The sequence below is a fragment of the Rhipicephalus microplus genome, chromosome 6 (assembly GCF_043290135.1).
Source record: "Rhipicephalus microplus isolate Deutch F79 chromosome 6, USDA_Rmic, whole genome shotgun sequence".
Classification (NCBI taxonomy): domain Eukaryota; kingdom Metazoa; phylum Arthropoda; class Arachnida; order Ixodida; family Ixodidae; genus Rhipicephalus; species Rhipicephalus microplus.
In genome coordinates, this window is record NC_134705.1 from 191,716,832 (window position 1) to 191,724,999 (window position 8,168).

Here is an 8,168-nt window from a genome sequence, read left to right on the forward strand (position 1 = left end):
ATGCGAGAGATAACAGGCAAGGTATTTGATTCCATCGTTACGCAAGTTAATACACGGGTGCCGCTACCAGTTTCGTCGACATGCCATGCCTCAATATCAGACTGCTCCTTCCTGTACCGGCACAAAGTTGCGCATTCATCAAACGTTGGCATGCGCCGATATTCTCGACTATGTGAAGAGAGTAGAACGTGAGCTTCTGATTAGCGATCTCTTATGATCCAATAAACTCTGGTTTATTATAGAAGCCGCCCAATGATGCAGCGGCCACTGCTGAAACTAGCGGCTAATATTGGATGAATGCGCAGTTTTTTTTTTTTTTACCGGCAGGGCAATCAACAAACGCGTCTGATGATTGAGGCACGGCATATCGATAACAGTGGTACGCATGGGTGAGCCGACCGTCTATTAACATGCATAAAGACGAGAGCGAATGTCTTAACAGTTATCTTTCACGTAGAACCTCCCGGGTGCCCAATTGTCAAGTGCGCATATAAGTTTCCGTGCCATCTCTTTTCGCCGTTCTGCGCCCATTCAGTTTTCAGTGGGCGTCTGTGGTGTCCCGATTTCCCTCTTTTGTCAGTGTCTGCACGCCATTTATAGTGAGACGTGTATTCTGACATACTTTTGCGTTTTTGTTTTGTTATTTCCATATAGTGTGCGTCGTGAGCGTACAGTGTGAAACTTGTTTCCACAAATGTTCTTTGTACATGCCAGATATGTAACCGCAACTCCTGTCTTGGCCCTTGGGCTGACACTATGAATAAATAAAATTAAAAAAACTGTCCCGCTGTCAGGTCCCGAAAGGCTTGAAACAGGCGATTCTGAATTCTGGTCAGGTTGCTCCTAGGCTTCGTCTGGGTGGTGCCTGGTCGTTTTCGGCTTGCTTCTGTTACGTATTCGGCGGCTGCACGACCGCCAGCCGAAGGAACAGACAATGCGCGCGGTTCCAGGAAGACAAATGCCAGTTTATTCCTTTCGATACGCGTTCTTGAGCGCTACGCAGCCAATCTGAGGGTGGCAGGAAAGAAAAAGCAAACAGACAACACAGCAAGGGGGGGGGGGGCAATCATATGTGACGGCTCCGAACGAGGCCAGCACCGCGAACATTACAACTCAGCCAGAGCTACCCGTTCAGGAAGGCGTTGGAGATTATGACACTCCATGAGCGACAGCGGGTGGGAACAGGTAGCCAGCGTGGAGGCTAGTTTGTCCAAGCACAGCACTGAAAGTTTCGCACGGTCACAAGACATCGATTTCGTGCTTCACATCGCACGAAGGCGCCGAGGTGCACGATGGGCGGACCGTCGAGGTAGCTTCCACAGAAAGGACGCAGATGGCGTTGTGCGTCTTCCGGCTGGAGCAAGCCCGCAGGAATCGCCTGGAAGGGCCAGGAAGAGGAGACGTTCAGAACGCGCCCCGGCCGCCGAGTGTCGTGTGCCTGCCGATCAGGAGATGTCAGCAGACGCCTGGAGCAGGACTGATCTCGCCAGCCGGTACGACAGGATCTGCAACGACAGCGAACGAGCAGAAGGAACACGGTAACTAGGCAGATGCAACCAGGCGCTTATGTTTAAGAGAGCCCGACAGTTCATTTCACTGGAGCTAGTTCACCAGAAACCCGAACACGAGAATAAAAAGAAAGTACTTGCGCAAAGCCACCTCCCACCAAGCTCAATCGGGCACAGGCCACCACTTTGCGTCTACTTCAAACAAACACGTACCCCTCACCTGTCCGCCTTCACCTCGTATTCCCATGGGTGACTGCGGAGGCTACGTAGCAGCGGCGTCTGCTACGTAACCTCCGCAGTCACCCCTGAGAAAGGAAGTCGGTTGTGAAACGTCGGGTTTCTTCAAAACTTTTGGTTGGAGTCTAAATCATCTCCCAGTTTCATAACCAACCAGACAGACTTCTGTCAAATGTTTACATTCAAGTCATTCATATTCCCACACGTGTACACAACTTCCCACTGCCGGTGCTGCGGCACTCACCCGGCTACGCTTCCGCACAGGCTGTGCGAGTGCCCGGCACAGCACAGACACTAACGCCACGACCCTTTCGTCGAAGCTCCATGAGGCTCTGCGGAGCCCCGCTCTTGACTGCAAGCAAACGAACGAAACAAACAAGATCAGCAAGTTGGCTTAAGGCTGTTGGCGTTGGCCTGCCGTTTGCCTTGTTTTGTGGCGCACTGAGAAATCAAATTGTTTAAGCGCTGGACTCCACCGCATCATGCACCATTTTTGTCTGACATTAGATTTAACTACACTAAAGGGGGGCGATCAGATTTAAAAAACAGGGGAAGAACCTTTCAGATAACACGGGAGCTCACAGACTAAGTATGTACATTCTTTTTCTGTTGTACTTTGGGCCAACTCCCGTGGTGTTGGCTTTCGACTCGCGCAGATAACATGATGCTCCTTGGCTAGCAACATGGGTTCAGGTGCCTTAACGACGTAAGGACTATTACTGCTGTTAGCAAGCACCACTCAGACATCAACTTCTTAAAATTAGCGAAGTCATCATCATCATCATCATCAGCCTGGCTACGTCCACTGCAAGACAAAGGCCTCTCCCATGTTCCGTTAGTTAACCCAGTCCTGTGCTTGCTGCTGCCAATTTATACCCGCAAACTTCTTAATTTCATCTGCCCACCTAACCTTCTGTCTCCCCCTAACCCGCTTTCCTTCTCTGGGAATTCAGTTAATTACTCTTAATGACCAGCGGTTATCCTGTCTACGCACTACATGCCCGGCCCATGTCCATTTCCTCTTCTTTATTTCAACAATTATATCCTTAACCCCCGTTTGTCCCCTAATCCACTCCGCTCTCTTCTTGTCTCTCAAGGTTACACCTACCATTTTTCTTTCCATTGCTCGCTGCGTCGTCCTCAATTTAAACTGAACCCTCTTTGTGAGTCTCCAGGTTTCTGCTCCGTAGCTAAGTACCGGCAAGGTACAGCTGTTATATACCTTCCTCTTAAGCGATAATGGCAATCTACCTGTCATAATTTGAGAGTGCTTGCCGAATGTGCTCCACCCCATTCTTATTCTTCTAGTTACTTCAATCTCGTGGTTAGGCTCTGCGGTTATTACCTGCCCTAAGTAGACATAGTCTTTTACAACTTCAAGTGCACTATTACATATCTCGAAGCGCTGCTCTTTTCAGAGGTTGCTGTACATTACTTTCGTTTTCTGCAGATTCATTTTAAGACCCACCTTTCTGCTCTCCCTGTGTAACTCCGTAATCATGAGTTGCAATTCGTCCCCTGAGTTACTCAGCAATGCAATGTCATCGGCGAAGCGCAGGTTACTAAGGTATTCTCCATTAACTCTTATCCCTAACTGTTCCCATTCTAGGCTTCTGAAAACCTCCTGTAAGCACGCGGTAAATAGCATTGGGGAGATTGTGTCCCCCTGCCTTACACCCTTCTTGATTGGTATTCTGTTGCTTTCTTTATGAAGCACTATGGTAGCAGTTGATCCCCTGTAGATTTCTTCCAGAATGTTTATATATACTTCATCTACGCCCTGATTCCGCAGTGTTTGCATGACGGCTGATATTTCTACTGAATCAAACGCCTTCTCGTAATCTATGAAGGCTATGTATAGTGGTTGGTTATACTCTGAGCATTTCTCTATTACCTGATTGATAGTATGAATGTGGTCAATTGTTGAGTAGCCTGTTCGAAATCCTGCTTGTTCCTTTGGTTGATTGAATTCTAATGTTTTCTTTACTCTGTTAGCAATTACCTTTGTAAATAGCTTGTACACTACAGAGAGCAAGCTGATCGGCCTGTAATTCTTCAAGTCCTTGTCATCTCCTTTCTTATGTATTAAGATGATGTTAGCGTTCTTCCAAGACTCTGGTACCCTTCCCGTCAGGATACACCTCGTAAACAGGGTGGCTAGTTTTTCTAACACAATCTGTCCTCCATCTTTCAGCAGATCTGACGTTACCTGATGCTCACCAGCAGCTTTGCCTCTTTGCATGCTCTCCAAAGCTTTTCTGACTTCTATCATTACTGGTGGGGTGTCGTCTGGGTTACTGCTAGTTCTTATAGTATTAAGGTCGTGGTTGTCTCGGCTACTGTACAGATCTCTGTAAAATTCCTCCGCTATTTTAACTATCCTATCCATATTGGTAGTTATTTTGCCTTCTTTGTCCCTTAGTGCATACATCCTACTTTTGCCTATCCCAAGTTTTCTCTTCACTGCTTTGAAGCTTCCTCCGTTTTTCAGAGCGTGTTCAATTCTCTCCATGTTATACCTTCTTACATAGCATACTTTACGTCTATTAATCAACTTCGAAAGCTCTGCCAGTTCTATTTCGTCTGTTGTACTTGACACTTTCATGGTTTGACGCTTCTTAATTAGGTTCTTCGTTTCCTGGGAAAGCTTGCCAGTGTCCTGTCTAACTACCCTGCCTCCAACTTCCACTGCACACTCCGTAATGGTACTCGTCAGATTATCATTCATTGTATCTACGCTAAGGTTGGTTTCCTCACTAAGAGCCGAGTACCTGTTCTGCAGCGACACTCTGAATTCCTTTACTTTCCCTCTCAGTGCTAGCTCATTCATTGGCTTCTTGCGTATCAGTTTCTGTCGTTCTTTCTTCAAGTCTAGGCGAATTTGAGACCGTACCATTCTATGGTCACTGCATCGTACCTTGCCAACCACTTCCACATCCTGCACAATTCCTGGGTGTGCGGTCATTATAAAGTCTATTTCATTCTTATTTTCGCCATTAGGGCTCCTCCATGTCCACTTGCGGTTTTCTCGTTTTCGGTAGAAGGTATTCAAAATCCGCAAATTATTGCGTTCTGCGAATTCTACTAGTAGCTCTCCTCTGGCGTTTCTAGTGCCGATGCCATAATATCCTACTGCCTGGTATTCAGCGTGCTTCTTCCCTACCTTTGCATTAATGTCGCCCATCACTATAGTATACTGTATTTTTACCTTACTCATTGCCGATTCCACGTCTTCATAGAAGCTTTCATCTGAGGCGTCATCATGGCTGGATGTAGGCGCGTAAGCCTGTACTACCTTCATCTTGTATCTTTTATTCAGTTTAATTACAATACCTACCACCCTTTCATTAATGCTATAGTATTCCTCTATGTTGCCAGCTATGTTTCTGTGAATTAGGAACCCCACTCCCAGTTCTCTTCTGTCTGCCAAGCCCCGATAGCGAAGTCAACAAAACGTAAATGCCCCTAAGGCTTCCAGTGAAGTCGAGAAAGTCGTGCCCTCACCAAACTGGACGCCAAGGCCGCCTTCGACGTGCGCTACATACCGCTGCCAGCAGCTGTTACACATCACCATCCTTAGGAACAGATGACCCACGCGGTGCCAGGAAGACAAATGCCCGTTTATTCACTTCGCGACGCATTTTTGAGTGCTATGCAGCCAATCAGAGGATAGCACGAAAGAAAAGGATATCGGACAACACAGCAAGCGAGCCAATATATTATCTGAACAGCGGCGGGGTTGCAAGTGCTTGCCAAGGTATATGTGAACTGGTAGCGTAACTTCCACAGAAGCCCATGTTTCCAGTATACTCGGCGGCATGGTTGTCACCGTCGCCATCTACGAATGGAGGGGACAACTAAAGGCAAATATAACATATGACGTCACAACCGATCGCGTATTTATGGCGATCTTATTGCGCCTTTGTTGCTGCCCGATCGCGTGCGCGAGAGAAAAGGATTTGATTGATTGATTTGTGGGATTTAACGTCCCAAAACCACCATTTGATTATGAGAGACGCCGTAGTGGAGGGCTCCAGAAATTTTGACCACCAGGGGTTCTTTAACGTGCATCCAAATCTGAGCACACGGGCCCACAACACTTCTGCCTCCATCGAAAATGCAGCCGGTATTCGATCCCGCGACCTGCGAGTTAGCAGCCGAGTGCCTTAGCCACTAGACCACCGCGGCGGGGCACAAATGTCAAGCCAGTGAAGAGCAAATAAGCAAATAAGCTATGGATACGCACGCAACCGCCACGCAGAAGTGAGCGATGCCTCGCTGACCCGGCAATGCACCGAACTAAACACAAGCTCCGATAGCAGGTTGCCTGGATACGCCCACCATTTATGAAAGTCGACCAAAAAAATGAGGCAATCAATCATTATTCAAGTGTCAGGTAAAGCTTCAAGTAAATTTGAGTTAACTTTTACATACATATCACGCTTTAATCGTCATCGGGCGTTGATGCCTGTGCTAATAGGTTTTCGACACTTTTCGTTCCAAGTTTTGCGACCAATATAATTTGACGATGTACTTGTTAACAAGTAAAGCTTCACAGTAGTCCTGAACGTGCTACTCAGAGTTTTTTTTTTAGGGGCGAAGCTCCTTAGGGTGTGAGTCTGTCTTTCCTACGATGGTGTATGTAGCCACCTTGCATGCAAACATCCCACTACACCCCATCACCGATACTCCATTTCAGCGACCATAAAGCCAATACTGTTGAAGAAGTAGCCAATATGAAATGCAAGATGGTCGTGCACTAGTACCCAGGTGCGCGTTAAAAAAGCATAGATTTTCCCACTGTGTCCATCCCTTGTTTCTACGTGACCGCCTGTAGTTCCGCCTTTGCAAACTGCCCACTACACTCTAAGGCAAAAGGGTGTTAAAAGAGTGTGTGGTTCGTCCTTTTGGGGACTAATGGCGCTGCAACAATCATTACTTTATTTAGGGACTAACGGCACCAGGTCTAACAGTTAGTCCCCACAGATCACCTCAAGGGACTAACAATTAGTTCTCACATTTACACCTCAGCAGGTAACCGTTAGTCCCACAAATCACCTCAAAGGACTAACATTTAGTCCTCACATTTACACCTCATCAGGCAACCCTTAGTCCCCACATGTACACCTTACCGAGCAACCGTTAGTCCTCACAGTTGCACCTCGCCGGACGAACGGTTGGTCCCCTCATATAGTATCAACTTTTTATGCCCAGTTCAAATATTGTTTTTCTATTTATTCTCCGCCAGGCCCACGATGTTAGAATAGTGCCCTGGACACAGCTATACAAATCAAATTCGACGCATGGCACCTAACTACAATTGACATTAACCGGCTGTATCACAGAAGTACATGTGTAATGTAATTGGCGTTAGTCGAATCCATCACAGGTACAGATTAATTCTTATAAAATTGGATAGACAGCACTGCAACAACTGACGTTTCACTAACATTATGAATTATTTGAAAAAAAAATTGGGGGACCATGAAGCTTCGCCTTTTAATGGTTGAATGCGATAGCGATATTTTGTTCCAAGTGCGCACTTCGAAGACTTAGTGCATCTTTTCGAACTTGCTACGCACCCCAAACATGGCCTTAATGGTGCCGTATCGTGTGTGGTTTTTGTAGTGAGTGACTGGCTTCAAACTATGAAGTCATTATGATAATCCCATGTTCTGACGCCCCACGGCAGTGCACGCTTGTACCACGCATTATTACGGCAATATTTCATGTCGTATTGCGAAGCATGAATACAGGATGCGTACGTTCCAAAGCATGAAAGCAACTCTCACTGCCTTTCTAAGTAGGTGAACTTATTTTCACTGTATTCGCAAGCAGAGGCATGACTGTGTGGTCTGCACGAAAAACCGCGGCCGCCGTCGGCCGCTTGCACAGCTGTTAAACGAGCCTGCAAATTTAAATTACGCGCGCCGGGCACAGCGTTCGATCGTGGCGCCCTACTGGTGGCGTCATCGCAAAAGGGACCGCATTGGTTTGCTATGAATACGGCACGCTACCCTATTCTAGTACACCAAAGTGTAAAGGCGGCTCCTGCATTCATGCGTGCACCGCACACCAGCGACAGCTTCATCTCAGTAACAATTGCCGATCTTGAAGGCTATTTATTACCTGGCTGCAGATGCCGAAAGCCGATGACCGCCGTGTTTAAACGTATCAACGTAAAAAATTTCAACTTCAAAAAGTGACTATGCTTTATTACGACCACTACGCATTATATTGAACGCTTATGAATAGCCTTCTTGTTCTTTATTGAAGCCTTCAAGACTACCAACAACATCAACAATTTTGAAGGCTGCAAAGCGTTTAAAGGCTAACGTATTCAAGCCAAGTCCCGGATACCATCGCACATTAGAGGTTTTGATAAGAAAAGCCCGGTTGGCTGCACAACCACCACGTGCAAAC